This window comes from Camelus bactrianus, chromosome 2, assembly GCF_048773025.1.
Source record: "Camelus bactrianus isolate YW-2024 breed Bactrian camel chromosome 2, ASM4877302v1, whole genome shotgun sequence".
Taxonomy (NCBI): Eukaryota; Metazoa; Chordata; class Mammalia; order Artiodactyla; family Camelidae; genus Camelus; species Camelus bactrianus.
Genome location: NC_133540.1, coordinates 83,025,120 through 83,044,276, shown reverse-complemented (window position 1 = coordinate 83,044,276; position 19,157 = coordinate 83,025,120). Strand labels below are relative to the sequence as shown.

General features: G+C 37.4%; 1 long non-coding RNA gene across 1 annotated transcript in view; it reads left to right on the top strand.

Moving 5' to 3' along the window:
• LOC141573775 (uncharacterized) overlaps positions 1-19,157 on the top strand; it is a 132,237-nt gene that overhangs the window by 69,730 nt on the left and 43,350 nt on the right. The window lies entirely within an intron of this gene.

Below are 19,157 nucleotides of genomic sequence, written 5' to 3'. Positions count from 1 at the left end.
TTCAGCTCTGCTGTTTGGAGCTTGTCTTAAATTTTAAAACCCCATCTTTAGAAAAGGAGGACCAATCATTTTTCAAAGGGACCAGTGATTCAGTGGGTTTCAGACAATGGCTTAGCTAACAACCCCTTTCCTAATCATCTAGGTGGTATATGGATTCCCACAATTTCAGTAATGTCGTTAAATTACCCTCTGAGGAATGTTTCCCTGTGGTCACTCCTGGCTTCTGCTTTGGTTATGACTAATTCCTCTAGAATAATTTTGCTCTACTCCTTCTTTTACCATCCTTAAAATTGATACCCTAATAGAGTAACTTTAAAAGACTTTATTCAAATATTAATGGGTGATTATTTTTACTTCAAGAGCAAAATACAAAATTATTAGACATAAGGCATGTCTAAAAGATAAAAATTCAAAACCTAATTAGGGGCAGTAAAGATTCTTTAGTTCTTCCATGCTGTACTGAGTAAATATGAACTAATTTCATTTAGATTCAACCCTAAAAACACCAGTATATCACCTTCTACCTGTAGAATAAAATTCTAAAAAGTTGTTAAATTTCTATATGTCTTTGACATGTATGTCTCCACGTGATTATGTGGCTTGAAAAAAATAATTTAACAAATATGAAGCATGATGGTCCAGATTTTAAAGATGATGGAGGGGAATGTTTCGTGTTTTAAAAAATTCTCTTGCTAAAATATGATTTTGGCATTCAAAATACAACTCAGTATTACTATCTGGACGTCATTGTTATTTAAATTTTCTTCATCAAGTCAGTTTTGTGTTTGTCTTGTTTTCCTTTGTTATTAATATTGACCCCACTCTAATAAATATCTAATCACAACTGTTGTGACAAGGTATTAACAGTGAATTCCCACTGTGCAAGAGTCCTTTGGCTAATTAATCTTGAATAACTAATGGTGGCTTTATCATGCAGGAAACCAAAGTTACTACCTTTTGATGAATTTGTCTTTTTTAGTAGAATGAGACACTTAGAACTTGCATGGCTCATTAATACTGAAGTGATTATACCATTTGTTATCTGGTCAAAAAAACCACAGAAACAAAAAAGTAGTTAAGATAACAAGACCCTTCTCTTTACTACAGCAGAGAAGCTACCACAAAGACAATATATCTGTTAGAAAGGTACCTTCCCAAGATTTAGAAGAGTTGTCTGTCTAGATTCGTAAAGTAGATCACCCCAGATGTTGATGCAGATTTTACTAGAGCTAGGTGGTTAATCTAACCAGTTATTGCCTGGAAAATCCAGTAGGTTAGTTGAGTGGGTGAACTAGGTAGATGGCTCAGAATTGCCCAATGCTGTATATACAAGGATTGACCTTGTTTTAGTCTAAATATTGTCAAATTAGGTTTAGTACATCATAAGCTCTCAGTCTTCTGAGATTTCTTATTGCATTGTCCAGGGTCTTAGACAACTAACCCCCTGAGTGAGCCAGAAAGTAGTCACGGCCAACCACTGAAAATGTTAAGATCTGTACTACAGAGCTCAAATAGAGTCGATGTGGAAATTACTCTGAAAATGAACCGTTTCACCTAGCTGCATTCCTCAAATCTGAAGGCAGTTCGAAGGAGATTTCCATCCTTGTTTCCTTTTTGCTTTTATTTTCCATTTCTTGAATATTCTTAAGAAGAGCAATTGGAACTGAAGTGGAAAAAAAAGGTAGGCTACCCTTTTCTATCTGATAGCATCCAATTCCCTGTGTCACTGGAGGCCAAGGTATCTCTGAGTAGAAAGGAATGTAGCAAGGGGCTCTAGTTTAAGTATTTTCACATCATAGTGTGAATATTGTCTGTGTCTCAACTGTGTTGAACTTATTTTTCTATCCCATGTCAGTCACCCAGTAGATATTCCACTGACATTTGTTAAATAAATGGATTCCTTCATTCAGGGGAGAAAAAACGGTGACTGAGCAATGTCAGCCTGCATGGATTAAGGTGCTGGGACATTAAGCAGAGGAATCTTAAAGATGAGGAAATTCTGAACCAGATATTGTCATTGGCTTCGTTATTTTGTTTTAGTTCAATTACCGGGACACCAGACACCCCTTTATTCAAATAAAAGCACAAAACAGATATCAATGCCAAGTACATATAACTGTTGGATTATGTACCCTTGAAATTATCCATGTCTTTGCTCTGTTCCAGTAATATAAATGATGAAGCAGCAACAAGAATGGCTTATAACTTAGTCCTTGCAAAATGTTACCTCTGCTTGCTTTTTGTTCAGCTAACCTGAAAATTGATTAAGAGGCTCACAGAGAACCATTGTGAAGTAGATTCTGTACACCAAGAGAGCCGACTTTGAATTTTCACACTGTTTATAATAAAAATAAATTGCTTGCTTGTGAATTATACTTTTCCAGGAACTTCTAATTACGTATCAAGGTAGGCAGGATGCATATATCACTGCCACGTTTCAGTGAGAAACCTGCGGTCACAGAAGGTTAGTGACCTCATCCATTCATTTATTCATACAACAGATACTTACTGTGCACCATCTATAGTCCATATCCTTGGTGGACACTGAGAAATTAGTGTTAGTAAAACAGACATGGTTTCTGACTTCATAGAAATGACTTTTTTTCCCCACTGTCAAAAGATCGCCAGAATTGTGGCTAGTATGCAGGTATTTTGATTATTTTTTTAATTTTATTTTTTAGTTTAAAAATTTTTTTTTCTTTTTTGGAGGGGTAATTGGGTTTATTTATTTATTTACTCATTTATGTAGTTTTTTTTTTATTTTTTAATGGAGGTACTAGGGATTGAACCCAGGACCTTGTGCATGCTAAGCAGGCACTTTACCACTGAGCTATAACCTCCCCCAACCAAATTTATTTTATTATTATTATTGGTTCTTAATCAAGTAGCCTGTCTAAAGCACCAAGCTGCCTAACCAGAGAAGAGAGACTAGCACAATTCCAAGGATAATTAACAGATAAAAATAATAAATGATGACAGTGAATATTTTAATATATTGTTGAGGTTGAACAATGCATCTCATCTCAGTGAAGGTAATAGGTTTTGTGACTCCAACAATTACTTCATGAGTAGCCTGTGTAGTAAATGCAGAGAATAAGCAAGCTCTTAATCAAACCTCTTCTGCTACAGAGTGTTTACTTTTAACTTCTATGAGACTTGCTAAAGTGCCCCCTTCTGTTTAACAGTGTATATTACTGGATATTAATTATCACGTGTCCACTGTGGCTCTGGCTCGATTAAATGAGTCTAATTTTATAATATTTAAGATTTGTAGGTATGTGCATGTGAATTATGACTATAGAGTATAATTTCCAGGAGTAGTTTGTTCAGGAATAGAGGTAGTGAGAAAAATAAAGTAATATATACTTCTTCCTTTCCCCAAAGGGAAATAAATAAGTTTCCATTAATTAAGTAAATACACCTGATTCCCCCTCCCCAAATATATATCTTTGCATATTTGATGAGGGTAAGTGTACAAATGGGTACCTTACTGCCACAGAGTACGTGAATCACAAGTAATTAAAAGATCCACAAGCTCGGGTACTTTTGTTCGACACAAGCAAGGAACAGTGCATGACAATCAATGGAAGTGAAAACAAGGTGACAATACGGATATTTTTAATGAAAATGGAAATCACTTTTCAGAAAAGTTTTTGCTCAGAAAGAAGTCACATGAGTTTCAGAGTAATTGAGGACCCAGCACACAGCTGGGCTTGGGCTGCAGGACAGCGCCCGCCTGTGACTCCCCGTGACTCCCTGCAGTGCGGGCCACAGGGGTGGCAAGGGAAGCTTGCCTTCTCCAGTGCAGCCTGGCGAGGTCTGGGCAAGACCACACCCACCTCTGAAAGTCACTCCTTTGTCCCCTGACTTGAAATGGTTCCTTTTTCTACTGAACCTCTGTAGTATTTATATGTGTTCCTGGCTCTTTGTGAATACACATCCCTGTATCTTTCTACTTTTTGGAACTGCAATCAAAGTTTGGCCCCAATCTGGTTTCTGTCCTATAACTTTCCAGAAATGAACACATCTATTTTAATTAAAATCTTAGAGTTCTAGGAGCTTGATTTAAGCTTAGTGTCTTTGGCTGACTGCTTGCTTTCTCCTTCTCAGACATCTCGCCAAGCCCCTGCTATGGTCATTCACTCTTCTGAGTGTCCCGTCAAGGGAGCCTAGTAGCCCCGGCCCCTCTGCCTTAGTTCTCCCCCAGAATTCTGCAGATTGTCTTGTTTTCCATTCCTTTACAATAAAACTTTACCTCCTTCACAAGATTGTATGCTTTCTCATAGCAGTGACATTTCATTGCTCAAAATATTTGCGACCTTGTCTTCCTTCTCTTTTCTGCTTGCCTTCTTCCACCCAGTTACTCTTTTTCTTCCTTCACCTCCCACTCCAGTTCTTCTTTCCTTCCACCTATCAAGCCCTCAGTGATCTGACCCTTGTTTTGTTCTTTCACTTGGCTGTTTCTCACTCTGGTCCTTGTTCACCAAGCTCCAGCCATGCCAGCTTTCTTTCTGAATATTGAACACGTTGAATTGATTCCTGCCTTGAGGCTTTTGTATCTGTTCCCTGTGCCTGGAATGAGCTCTCTCTGATCACTAACGGGCTGACCCCTTCTCATTGTTCATTTTAGGACTCACCCCCAAAAGGCTGTTCCCAGACCATTACCCAGTCTGGAGCAGCAACTCATGTCATATCACCCTATTGAAATTCTCTTCACAGCAAGTGTCCCTGTCTCCTAACTGATCTATTTGTTTTCTTCTTTGGTTATTTATTCTTTTTAGTGTTATTCATAAATATTTGTTTTTATAGTGACCTTCCATCACTAGAATATGGCTTCTTTAGAGCAGAAACTGTTTTGTTCACTTCATCCTCAGTGCCTGGAAGGGTGTCTGACCCATAACAGGTATTCAAATATTTGTTGAACAACTGCATGATGATTGTTCTGACTCAGAAATTCCAAGGACAACTTTTACATAGTGAGATTCAATGTTTCCCACAGCACTAACAAATATTAAAAGTCATTGAAGTGCTTGATAACATTATATTGTTTGCTACAATTATGCTTCTTTCTAGAAGCTCATTCTGTTGTATAGGAGTATTATGATACAATAAAATTGTTAATGCAATGTCTTCTGTATTCCAAACAAAAAAGTATACATCTAGCTTGGTTTAAGTCTCTGTGACCTCATTTCTGGTGAATTTACAAACATGAAGAATTTGGTCGAAGGGAGTGGTCTTTTGCAATTATGTGTTTCTCTGTTTGTAATGCCTTAATCCACATCTTAGAAGTTTTAGAAATGTCTACATTTTTTTCGGCTTGCTGTTTGGACAGTGAAAGGGGAACTTATTTTTTTGTGGTTTGGAAAATAAGGCTAAGTATCAAGTCTGATTATGGAGTCAAGGACTGAAATGGGAGCTAGATTGGCAGACAGAAGGATCAGAAATAGGAAAAAAAAATCAGTCTGAAGTGTATGAAAATTCATGCTATGAATGGGAACTGTGTGCTGGAAGTCTCTCAATGTAACGTGTTCAGATTATGGAGAAAGATATGAGTAAAAATACTGCTAGAACCTAAGTTTGTCATCCTGCTTCACTTTGGGAATAATTCTGTCCAAATTACTGGGGTTGGTCGGTTAGTCACTCATATTCACACTATCCTGTCCTCTGAAAAATGGGAAAAAAGTCACCTTCAGTTTCTAACTTTCTTCCCCAGAATTTTGCATTAGTCTATGCAGTGGATGCTGCAATACTCCAGCGGGAGCCCCATTCGGGAACCAAAGACTTTTCACCCCAGCTGTTGTAGTGCAGCCCTCCTCCCTCCCTCAGGGGTATTGTCCCTTCCCAGGCCGGCAAACAGCATCTAACCAATCTGCTAAAGGCCATCCTAGCTCCAGAATTCCCCGTGGGGTTGAGACACAGCAGCCTGACTTCTGTCTCCCTTGGCCTCTTCCTGTTTCCTTCCCCTCCATTCCATGGGCGTTAATGCCAAGGTCCCCTCATAAATTTCCTACATGTTAGTTTCCACCTCAGTCTGCTTCCTGGAGATCTCAACCTGTTACCAAGGCTTTCGTCATGAAAGTATTACCTCTGGGTGACATGTTTTAAAGATCTGACCCTAGTTCATTAAGTGTTAATTATTTCTCATCAGTGAGTCAGCTCTGAATCACTGCGGAGAGCAGATTACTTCTGAGAAATAGCCTCTAACTCACTAGTCTTGGGAACGCATCGCATTTACCGTGTGTTGAATTGTGAATGCTGTTTTTGTGCCTTGGGCCATAGTCTGATATCCAAAACTAGATTTCTCATTAGACTTGCTACTATTATATATTTTAACAATTAGATGTATATTGAATAAGAGCCAATATTATGTTCTATAATAGGTCATAAAATGACTAAACAAGAAAACCCTAAGGCCCTACATGTAGAGTCCATGTTGGAAAATGATTGCTGGTTATTCTCTTCTCATAGAATGTTTGATAAAACTTGCCTCCCACTACATCATTGCAAAGCCTTTCTGACCAAGTCTCAGAGGGAGGGAATAGAGATTTCACTAGGGTAAGAAGCACCTGGCAGTTTTGCAAAGCATACACCAGAGAGCTTAGCACTACATGCATTTGTGAAGTACCCAGTTAGGACCAGAATAAAACAGGGCTATAGAAATTTAATTTCCCAAAACTCTTAACAAAACTTCCCAGTTTATTGCATTCATTTGTTACCAGTTTTTAACTTGTCTCCATTTCAAAGAGGGGCTGTGTAAGGATTGAGGTTAAGAACATGGATTCTGGAGTCATTTTGCCTGGCTTTAACTCTGCTAGCAGCAAGCCTTTGAATTTTAGGCAGATGTTCTTTGAGGCTCAGCTTAGCTTTCTGTAAAATGGGGATAACCTCACAGGGTTGTTGAGTTCATTAATGCTCATTGTTTATATAAAAACCACTCAATGTTAGTTACATTAAGCATTAGACAATAGGCACCTTGAACATCCCTAGGGCCTGGCATAAGTCTGACACAGAATTTCAGTTGAATGAATGAAAGAATGAAGTATATTTCACAGAAAGACCTTTTATTACAAAGACTGGCAGTTGGTGCAAGAGAACAAAAGTGAAAAACAAAGAACCAATGTGATGTTAGAAATAGAAGACCCACAGAGCACTTGGGTAGAGGAGGTCCGTGAACCAAAACTAAGGCTATATGTTATCAATCATTCTGTTAATTAAAAATATGCTTGAAAAAATTCTGAAATATTGATTTCAACATTTCATTAAGAAAAGATCACTTGGTTCTACCAATTCCTCTTTCTCTCAAATTCTAACCTTTCTTTCAGTCAGTGGTGTGCTGGTTAACCAGATCTCTGACAAAAAACAAAAAGCAAACCAAAAACCCCTCATTTTTAGTCTCTCCCAATTTCTATAGTATAAGTACTCCCACCAGGCCCATTTCAAGTTACCAACTGTTTACCAACTAGCTTCTAAAATTCCTAAATATTAAAGATTGCCTCTCAAGGGGCAGTAACAGTCAGCTCCAGCAGAACAATGCCTTTGCATAATGGATAATGTTTTAATCGTCCAAATAACAGAGCTTTGTTGCCCTGGCCAGAAGTATTTGACATGATGCATCTCATGTAAGTGCCCATTTATGCTGAGGATGTAGGTATTTAGAGATATGTGAAACTAACATTTGTTTGGTGCCAGATAGAAGGTTCTCAGCTATGTTTTCTGAATACATTTTTTCAGTTGATCCTCATAAGAACCTGCAAAATATCATTATCATCAGTATAATTACAAGGAAACTGAGACCCAGAAAGATTAAGTAATTTGCCCAAGGTGGCATAGTTCATTAGTAATCGAGTCAGAATTGAACCCAAGCCTTTTTCCAAAGTAAATATTTATTTCTAAAGCATTCTTTATGTGTTTGCCCAGGATGAAGACTCTGGGTAGTTTTTTCCCATGTACTTTTGATTTTGAGATGCATTAAACATACATAATGAGCTTCTTGATTAAAATTTCCTTCTCACCGTTTGTTAAAGACTCCCCAGATGTCTTGAATAATATAATCCCTGACATATATTCTGTTATAATCAGTATCTCTCAATTTCTGAATTTTCAGAGGCTTGCCTTAGTTCACAGAGATACTAAGGCAGACAACTTATTTCTGCTTCAGCAGCCCTCAAGAAGCTCATTCTGACATGAAGAAATATGTCCAAGGTCATTGTTCCAATACACAGCTTAAGAGCCCTCAGCTGAGATTACAAACCATGAAGGTCACCTAATAACAGTGCTTATTGTTCTGGTCACATTTCAGTGAAAGAAGTTTGATTTTCTCTATTCCTTTTCCAAGAAGCTCTTCCACCTGCAAAAACAAATATTTAAGGCAGCAGAAGCCAAGAACTAAAAAACCAGAGACAACTTTCCTCATCAGGACTGCTTTCAGAAATGAAGAAAATCTGTGGAAATGCCAATATTGTGTTTTCATAAATTATTTGCTTAACTGGATATTTTAGTAATAATATTTACAAAGAATTCTACTTTCTTTCTGAAATTAAATTCTTGACTGAGTTGGATACCCCATCAAATTTCTGAACGTATGTGCTATTACCTTCCAGAGCATTTTCCTCCTCTTGTATTCTCTCTTTTTCCATAAATAAATGTATAATATACACGCAAACATTTACTTGCAAACTTTTATAAAGCATCACATTCAGCACTGTTTCTGAATGATGATGTTAATTAGAATAACAGTCTTGCTTAATAACATGTGGATTGTGCAAGGTATTATACTAAGTGCTTTATTTACGCATACCAACCCAATTGTATTAATCATCCTACAACCTTGAGCAATAAATATTGATATTCTCATTTTATAGGTAGATAAAATATTGATCACTGAGATTCTGAAATCTTCCCGAGGGTATATGATTAGTGAGTTCCAGGGCCGAGATCTGAACTGAGAGCTATGCAACTTCAAAATACTCTTCATGACAACCAGACCACACTAAAGCACATAATGTATTAAGCACTTAATCCATAACCTTAATGTTTGCAGTTTCATACATGTACACATTTTATAAAACTCACTTAGTGAATTGAATACTGTTTTGTCATGGGTCTGATGGCTATGAACCTAGTGTTTTTCTTCCTCTGTATTTTCTTGAGCATCCACCCATACGTAAGGGTTGACAAAATCTAATTTATTGTTAATATGTTCCTGTCTGCTGTGATGCCTACGTTACATTATTATGGAAAATACCATTTTTTATGCTGTCATTTACCAGGCAAAGGTTAAAAAATAGCATCTTGGAGATAAATTAACTAAAAATGCTACAAAATAAATTCTAACCCTGAAGGTAGGAATGGATGAGAAAGTATTACCAAGAAACATTCACAAAATTGGCAACTAATCTCCATGAAGGAGACTAAAGTAGTCCATGAAGAAGCATTACGTAACGGTTTGCAAATGTCTGAGGATGGGTTCTCTGTCTAAGCCTGGACTTTGAATAAGTGTTAGGTTGGGTTGAAATGACTCTCCTAAAAACCAGCGTGAATGGAACAATTAGTGGGAAATGATTTCGAGGCGGCGCGGCCTGTTTGGCTGCCAGGACAGTAGGGATCATTACTTGGGCACTCGTTCTGCAGTCATCAACTCATCCTGATTTCCCTGGGAGGGAAGACTCACTAAGCAGTCATGTTCACTGTTTGCCCCGGTGAGGAAAGCAGGCTCATTGGTTTTCTTGTTGAAACAAGCAATTTGCATTTGCCTGGGGCCTTCACATAGTTTCTAAGCCTAGGAAATTACTGAAAGCTAGGATAAACAAGTAAAATCTTTGTTCTAAGTAGAATTTTGAAAATAAAATTCTGTAAGGGAATATAGAATTTCTTCATGTCAGAAGGTTAGAAAGAAGTTCCTGGTTCTATATTTTATAGGTACTTCAGAGAACTGATTTAGATTAAAAGACTAGATGTGCCTTCAGATAAATACTCTTTTGGCACAGATGAATATAATATGAGTCCAGAAATGAAACACTGTGGAGACCTGGCCTGGGGCTAATTGTGTGCATTGAAGAAATCTCTGGCAGTTCCACTGTGATATTAGGAAATTCTTGGTAGGAGAAGTTCCTAGAAAACAAATGCACTGCTTTTTTCCTTTGTCAAAAGTACCAAAGAATTCAAGAACATATTCTACCCAATGACATGTGCCAGTTGGGGTAGGTAAGATGGTCATAAGATTTCCACATCTGTAATTACCATGTAGCACCAGGCCCAACACAGGCCCTAGATTTTTGACAAAAACAGCAGCTGCTTATAAAGTACAATTTCAGCAAAATTTGTGAGTCCCAAACTCTCACCTGTAAAAGTGATAAAAACTGAAGTTTATAACTCATCAGTGTTCTTTAGATTGAAAACATTGTGAAGGGAAAACCTTTTAACACTATATAGGTTGGGGTGACTTATTAGAACATCGTAAATGCAGGAAAATAATAAATTTATTCACAACATCTACTACATTTATTGCACAAATGGCATCATTAATAACCTGAATCTCATTTCATGCATTTACCACCTGTGTCATTTTGGGCAAGTTGACTAACTTCTCAGAACCTGTTCCCTTCTCTGTAAAATAGGACAAATTACATACTTACCTCCAGGGTGTCGACAGAAAGTAAATGTGACTAGATGAGAAAATTAATTGCTCACCATAGTCATAATTCTTAATAAATCACTTTAGGGGAAACTTGAAACATCTGATTCTCCAAGGGCAAGTCTCTAGGAGATAACGATCGTTTGAAAAAGGCTCACAAACTGATCCATGTATGTGTGCTCTCCATTCCAATTGAAAAGCACCAGGTTGCATTGAAGAAAAAAAAAAAAAGGCTACCTAGAAAAAACGTTTGTTTTAACAGTAAAGAATAAACAGCTACTGCTCATATGCCTATCTCTTGCTGTCCTACATTTTTTACCCCCAAATCTTCCCTGGTTTATTGATGACCATTTAATACTCACGATGTATTCTTTTTGCTGAATCATGGTATCCTCTGTCAAATGCAGATGACTTCATTCCCTCATCCAAACATTATTTACCGAGCACTATCAATAATCCAGAGACATTGCACCGGAGCACTTATGGTCTAATGGATGAGGGTTGCATATGAACAAATGGGTGTGACGTTGTTTGCTGAGGACAGAATAGAGGTGAGTCCATGGCACACGTGGAACAGGGATGGAGTGGGCTGATAAAACTTCACAGGGCAGGAAAACCCTAAGCTGGGCCCTGAACGAAGAGAGGAAATTCACCAGGCAGATGTAGGTGGAATGAAAAATTCCAAGCAAAGTGTACATTATGTGCAAATGCATGGGGCATGACATAGCTTGATACTTTGGGGACATAATTATTGGCTTGAAATACTGGAATATGAATTCCTGTGGGAAATTGATGGGATGTTCATGGCAGGTGGTCAGAGGCCACATCATACAGGGTTATCTAAGACAAATAAATGTGCTTAGGTTTTATCCTGTTTGTAGCTGGCATCTGTCCATGAAGCAAAGGATACACATGCTAGCTGTTAGTAGTGTCTACCAAATATTTCCATTCCTCCTCCTGGTCATATGTAAAGTTCTACTTTCCAGCCCTTGAATTTAGTGACTGACTCTGGCTGATTAAATATAAGTGAGAAATAGCATGTGTCATTCTGGCTGGAAGCTTTCAGATAATTCACCACTCTCTCTTTCTGCTGTGGCCACTGGCAATGTTCTAGATGGTAGCTTTTTCACCAACATGTGTTCCTTCAATCTGAGTTCCCGAGTGAGAGCAATACGGAACCGAACTTAAACTGACCTACAGAGAATGTGTAGTGTAAGGGAGACATAAATCTTGTAGCTGCAAGCCACTGAGGTTTGGGGGTTGTTTGTTACTGTAGCATAATGTAGCTTGTCTTTCTTGTTACACTGCCACATGTACCGCATTGGCATCGGACCATCCTAGCTCTGTGGTATGTTACCCGTGTGACTTCAAATGAACCACATAATATTTCCAGACCCTAGTTTTATGATCTGTAAAATAAGTCCAGGTGACCATCCCTAAATGAAATGATGCTCCAGCAAGGGGTGTGTGTGTGTGTGTGTGTGTGTGTGTGTGAGAGAGAGAGAGAGAGAATATATGGTAGTGATGTGGTTTATTTGCAGAATTACTTTTTACTTCCTATCAGTTTGTTCTTTGGACAGTCAAACTGTTAACACAGAATGAGTAAAATGTAAAGAAAATTACTGAATAAAATATGAAATCAGAAACCTGAACTCATGAGTCTTACTAGTAAGTCCCTGGTGAATCTGATTACCTTTGGGTGTTTTACCTAAATGAGTCTGTGGCTAATTAAAGGAACAAAAATTTTTATCTCAAGTGACGGTCACAACTGATTGCATTTAGCTACTTAGAAAGTTGTACTGAGATTTTAAAGCTGACTCAAACAGTAATGGCCGTAGTGGTCACAGGACGGGCCCATGACGTGATAAAACTTGTCAGCCTTAAAGCACGTTAGGTGTTTCCCAATGCCCGAAGTATCTGTGCGTCACCACTTGAGGGCGCGCTCTTCATTGGCTATACATAGAGAGGTTTGTTCTTTTTCCCGTACCTCGGGTATAATTCTTTTCTTCCCGATAGACGATATAAATTGTAATTATATTTATGTAATTGTAATATAATCATGACACATTCTAAATTTTCTAGACATGCAAGAGCCATACCACTTAAAATACGTTCAAAATAACTGTAGATACCTCAAATTTAATTTTAGCCAGCCGGATAATATAGACGAATAGGGAAGGCTACGGATTATAAGGCTAAGGGCCAGCTTATGCCGGATGGGTTTGTGGCTATGGAGCTCACTGGTCATCATAAATGTGATGTGCATCTGGTATTTTTAGGTGTATGTAAAGTATGGTGGTGTAAAAAGTTAGAAAATATCCAAACTGCTTCTGCCAGAAGAGCTCTGTATCTGTTGAAATTTAATATGCAATGAATAGGTGCCATTTGTTTGAGTTTTACTGTTTATTAAGTAATGCCAATATATAGGACCACTTGAAAGATAAGGCAACCTGGTGGTATCTCTTTCAGTGAGACTCAGTTAAAAATCTAGATTTTTTTTTTTTTAACATGGGACAGGCCTTTAGAATGTTAAGTGCCAGAGGAAATTCGATGTCAGCTCAGAAGATTACAAAATGATACCTCAATCCCTGTGACAACATTAGGAGGTGTGGCCAACTTCCTTAAGAATTCCACCAAGAAGGACATAGACTAAAGCCATTTATGGCAACAAAGGACAAATTTATTCTAGGCTTATACTAGGGATCAAAGTTTAATTCAAGGAAATGTGACCCCAGAATCAATAAAGACATTCACAGACAAGAACAGAGACACGTTGTTTGTCAGCCTGTGAAAAGCCAAGGCAAACAAAGACACGAGGAAAAGTCAGGAGAGCTGGATGTACCTTAACTGATCCCAGTGGCTTATGCCTAGTGTCCCGCAGACAATGCTGATATTTGCTCCACTGAAGCTTCAAAGGACAAACCAGGGGCAGTCACCCTGTGTACATACCCAAAGGCATGACTGAACAGTATTTTTTTTTTTTGTCAGTTGTTTACGTGGCTTGGCAATTTCAAGAGCCAGATTTTTTTTTTCTTCATCCATGAGTTCTGTTTATCACCTGATCACTGTTGCCAGAATTTTTCCCAAGAGTGTGATTTCATTTTTATCAGAACTTTCCAACTCTTTTCATATGCAGTCTTTTTATACCAAATTTTTGAGCACTGTTTAAATGTTACCTTTTGATCAAGAAAGCCTGAACACTTACTTAAACGAATAAGTGCTGAGACTTAGACTCTCAGAAGGTTAGAGGTGGAAGCACAGTTCACCCCCAGGAAGGAGAAGTGGTTGGAAAAGGTCACTCATGTTGTTAAGGCGTCTTTGAAAGAACAAGTGTAGATAAGAATAGAACAGGAAGGACTAGAACATACACTGTGGGAGAAGAGAATAGGTGTGTGAGCCTGGGGACACTTAGGACACTTGACTATTTTATAATTATTCTTGGAAATGGAGTCATTAAAAATTGTCCTTTGTGTTTGTCATTTTCTTGACTCTTAAGATTTCTGGAGTTAAAGAACAACTATCCTTAGATAAGCAACATTTCATTCTAAATTATGCAAACAGACGCCAAATATTTCTATTACTATGTCCAGGTGTGTAATTTGAGGTGTTTGGAGGGTTTATAGGACATCTCTGGGAAATAACTGACATAATTCAGTGTCTGGGAAATTAATTTTTGCTTGTAGGGTAAAACACTGAGATTTTTTTGGTCCATGTTAAATAGGACCACTATTACCATAAGTATTTGAAATTATACTGCACAAAATTGAAGTGGTGATGTGTACCTCTTCCCCGTATCAGGCTCCTTAAGTTGTGAAATCTGCCCTCTAGAGCCACCATTGGAGGCTTTGTTTTCTTTCTTCAGGAAGACTTTGTGATAGAAATAGAGCTTACAATGAGGCTTCAGGGATGTGGACAACACAAAGAAGTATTTCTCATATTTTTAATGTGAAAATTCCTGCACCTTTGAGCATTTAATAACCCGATCAGAGGGAGATGAGGGTATGTGCAGACATCACACTTGAGTCCCTTGTTCCTGGGCATTGCACTACTTTTCCATTTCATTTGTGAGGGTGAATCAACTCCTTTCCATAATGATTTGGTGATTTTAGCCACAATTACAACCAGCTTATCATAGTTTCTCCTCCTTTGCTATCAGGCACCACTCATTGACTTGCAGAAAGGCTTTCACTTAATTTTACTGCATTCCCCACCCTCACCCCCCAGATCTAATGAAGTAAAATTGACAAAAATTACATATATTTAAGGTGTATCATGTGCTAATTTGATGCATATATCCATTGTGAAATGATCACTGCAATCGAACTAACTAACATATTTATCATCTCATGTAGTTACCATTGTGTGTGTGGGTGATGAGTGGTGAGAAGCCTTGAGACCTACACTCTAAGCAGATTTCAAGAATACAATACAATATTAACTACAGACACCATGCTAAACATAGGTCTCCAGAATTTATTCCTCTTGTAACGGAAACTTTGAACCCTTTGACCAACATCTCCCCACTTCCCCCACCCTTTCGCCACTAGTAACCACCAGTCTACTCTCTGCTTCTATGAGTTTGACTTTTTTAGATTCCATATATAAATGAGATCATAAATTTATTTGTCTTTCTGTGTCTGGCTTATTTCATGTGGTGTCATGTCTGCCAGGTTGACCCATGCCTTCACAAATGGCAGGATTTTCTCCTTTTTTAAGGTTAAACAGCCATGAATATCTGTAAGGATGCTCAATATCACTAACCATCAGGGAAATGCATATCAAAACCACGATGAGATACATATCTTCTCACTCCTGTTAGGATGGGTATTATCACAAAGTCAAAAGATAACAAGTGCAGACAAGGATGTGGAGAAAAGGAACCCTTGTGCATGGTTGAGGATAATGTGAGTTGGCAGAGCCATTACGGAAGAGTATGAAGGTTCCTCACAAATGTAAAAATAGAACTGCTCAATGATCCACCATCCCACTTCTATGTATATATCTAAAAGAAACAAAATTAGTATCTTGAAGGTATATCTGCACTCCCGTGTTCATTGTAGCATTGTTCACCGTATTTACAGTAGTCAAGATATGGAAACAGCATAAGTTTTCGTCAACAGATGAATGGATAGTTTAACAGCAATTTAAAAATTGACTATAGTCAGATTTTCACAAGAAACCATGATCCTTCACAATCATTTCAGCCTTAATTCTTCTACTCACTTTGGAAAAGTTGTTATTTCACTCTTCTTTGATCCTTTGTTGGAGAAAGTTGAGGGACAATCAACCATAATTGTACAAAGGAAGGCAAAATGCTTAAAGTAAATGTAGTCAGTTGTCTGTGTGTGTGTGTGGTGTGTGTGTGCGAGTGCACGCAAGTATATGAAAGTATTTGCAAAATCAAATAGGAATAGGCCTTTTCCAAAGATTATTCTGTAAATGGTTCTGGTTTACCTAAATCTGGGGACTATGAGCACTAGTAGGAAAATGATACCACATAAATTGTGTCCACCCTGTTTAAGTAATTAAGGGACTATTTTAAGTAGAAGAGCTATAAAGCAGAGACTAGTTTCTCTTCCTCTTCCCTAAGGATATTATCCAATTTCAGATAAATGGCAAATAAGTTTTTAGTGTAAGTATGTATCAAATATTGCAGGGGCATACTTATACTAAAAATATTCATTGTTTATTTGAAATTCAAGTTTAACTGGGTATCTTGGTTTTCATTTACTTACTTTTGCTAAATCTGACAACCCTATATATGAGGAAATACCCAGAGGAGGTGAGGATGCAAACCGTTTAGTAAACAGGCATTCCAGGCAAAGGAGACAGCAGGCTCAAAAGCCTTGATTTGAGACCATCTCCACTGGGTTCGAAGAGTGGCAAGGAGGCTAATATGATTGAGTGGAGGACACCAAGGAGAGATATGGTCAGAGAGTTAAGGAGGCCAACGCATGAAGGGACTTTGACTTTTATTTTGTTATGGGAATCTCTTAGAAAGCTATGAGCAAAGAGTGACAAGATAGGGCTAGTCTTCTGAAAGAGTTACTATTGCAACCGTATTGAGAATAGATTCCAAAAGAGGAGAATGAACAAGCAATCCAGTTCAGGGGCTACTGTGAAACTCAGGTGAGAAATGATAGTGGTTGTTCCAAGTAATTTGCAGTGTAGATTATGACAAGGGACTGGATTCTGGATCTATTTCGAAGGTAGTGCTATTATTATTTACTAAAGGTCTCACATGTGGCATGTGACAAAAAGAGGAGTGAAGGTTGACTGCAGTAATGTTTATCCTCTGTTTATTGTTTAAAAAAACATAGATCTTATGTGAAAGCATCAACGATAATGCCTGGAAAACAGTAGGCAAGCCAACATTTATTTTTAAAGTCTATTCCTATGGAAAAGCAGAAATAATTTGGTATTAGACTCTTTTTGGAAATGTTCTTTTTTGTATTGTAGATAGGAAGTCAGAGGATTAAGCCACAAATGAATATTTTCCATACTCAACTGTTTGATCTTACTTACACAGCAAAGAAATTTTTTGGAGAAAAAATCCCATTGATATGTAAATGACACAATAGTAGCAGAATCTGGCGGGTGCTTACTGTATTGCAGATACAGCACATACCCTCATGTGGTACTACCCTCATATGGTACTCACAGCACTATAAGGTCAACGCCTAGTGTTGTCCCAATACTAGTTGAGAAAATCGTCATCAGAGGAGTAATTTGTCTTCAGCTTCACTGTTTTTAATTACTGAACCTGGGATTTGAACCTATTTTGTCTGATTCCAGCATCCATGTTATATAATTACTAACCCAATTTACTATGCTACCTTTTATGCATATTTATCTGAGTTTATTAAAAATTTAAAAACAAAGAAATTTAAAGGTGATTTGTTACATTCAGGGGTAAATCGTAAGTTACTTTGCATCTGCTAATATTGTGCTCAAAACTGAGGTATACTGATTGCCAGAAAATCAGAGTCTGTTCTATGATCAGGTGCTCCGTATAATTATCATTTTGATCATGTTTGTGATCATTTTAATGCTAAGGAAAAACAGAACTATAATGTCTATGCTAATGAATAGAATAACATTCTTCCATATGGTTTGCTGATTTTAATTCTGGGTCCTCAAGTACATTCTGTCTTGGCTCACTCTTTAGTGTTGGTAGCAGTCATCTCTGCTATGAAGGCTAAAAGTTTACCTTTTAAACCTCTGCCTTAGGCTCGGAAGCCTTTACAGATTTGTCATGGATAATAGGTAGGCAAGGTAAAACTCCCACCTCAAACCTTCCTAGAAGTAGATTGTTTATGAAATCTGTGGGTGCAGAGAAGTTTACGGTAGGGAGGAGGAACTCCTCTTCTAACACCCCAAACACATCTCCAGTAACTTTCATGATATTGAGTAGGTCATTTGATATCAAACTGGTATCTACAGGTAGATATTGGGTAAGTCATTTGATATCAAACTGGTATCTACAGGTAGGCAGACAGGTAATTTTCTTTTTGAGATGACAAAAGTGAAGTAATTCAGCATGAACCTCACGTATTTCCAAGCAGGGTGGTTATCATCTTCCTTTTGAAGATGAGAAATCTGAAACTCAAAGAAGCTAAGTGATTGACAGTTTTAGGAATTAGAAGGGTTGAGATTAAAACCCTTCTAAAGCAAAATCCACAAAATTCCACTTGTAATATTTATTATTATATATTTATTTGATTCTCCTATTTTGATTAAGATTATTTAATTCTATCCCTTCCCTCATGGAGATGGAGGTTAGTTTCCTGTAAGGTATATGTCACTATTTTTTATATATCTAGAGGGAGCTAATAAATCACTCTCCAGTTATTCATGCTGTAGGCAGAAAGGGTTGAAATCATTAGTAATTCCTCAGACATCTTTCTTGTACAATCTTCTTTGTTTTGCCTTTTTGTTCTCTTCATGATTTGTGTAGATAGTTTACATTTTAAAAAATACCCAGATGTACATTTTTTATATTTAAATACTTCTCAAATCCAGATTTATCTTATAATGAATGACTTCTTACTGTGTTAAATTTGACATTTAAATGTCTTTTAGATATTGCATAAGATTTGGAGTTGAAAGAAAACAATGTGTAAAAGGAAAAGCACAAGAAAAAAGGGAGTGGGAGGCTGGAATTTTGATATTGGTGAGGAATATATTTGTTGTTTGAGTAATGAAAGCAGTGCTATATTTTCTTGCAATGAAAAAACTGTAAAAATCTATGAATAGAAGAAGCTGCATTGCTTTCTTCCTGAGATACATAGACTAGTTTTATTCCACATGGTGAGCCACAGGCAAAGCATATGAAAAAAATTATAAAATATTTTGTAGAAAAGAAAGAAATTCAAAACAATGAGATGTGTGACCAACTGTGTGTGGTGTAGGACTATTAGCAACATCTGATAACATTGCTTAATTGGGGAGTTTTTTTTTTTTTTTTTTAGTGCTATCTAAATAATGTAATCTAAGATTAGCTGAAAAAGGGTAATTTAGAGCA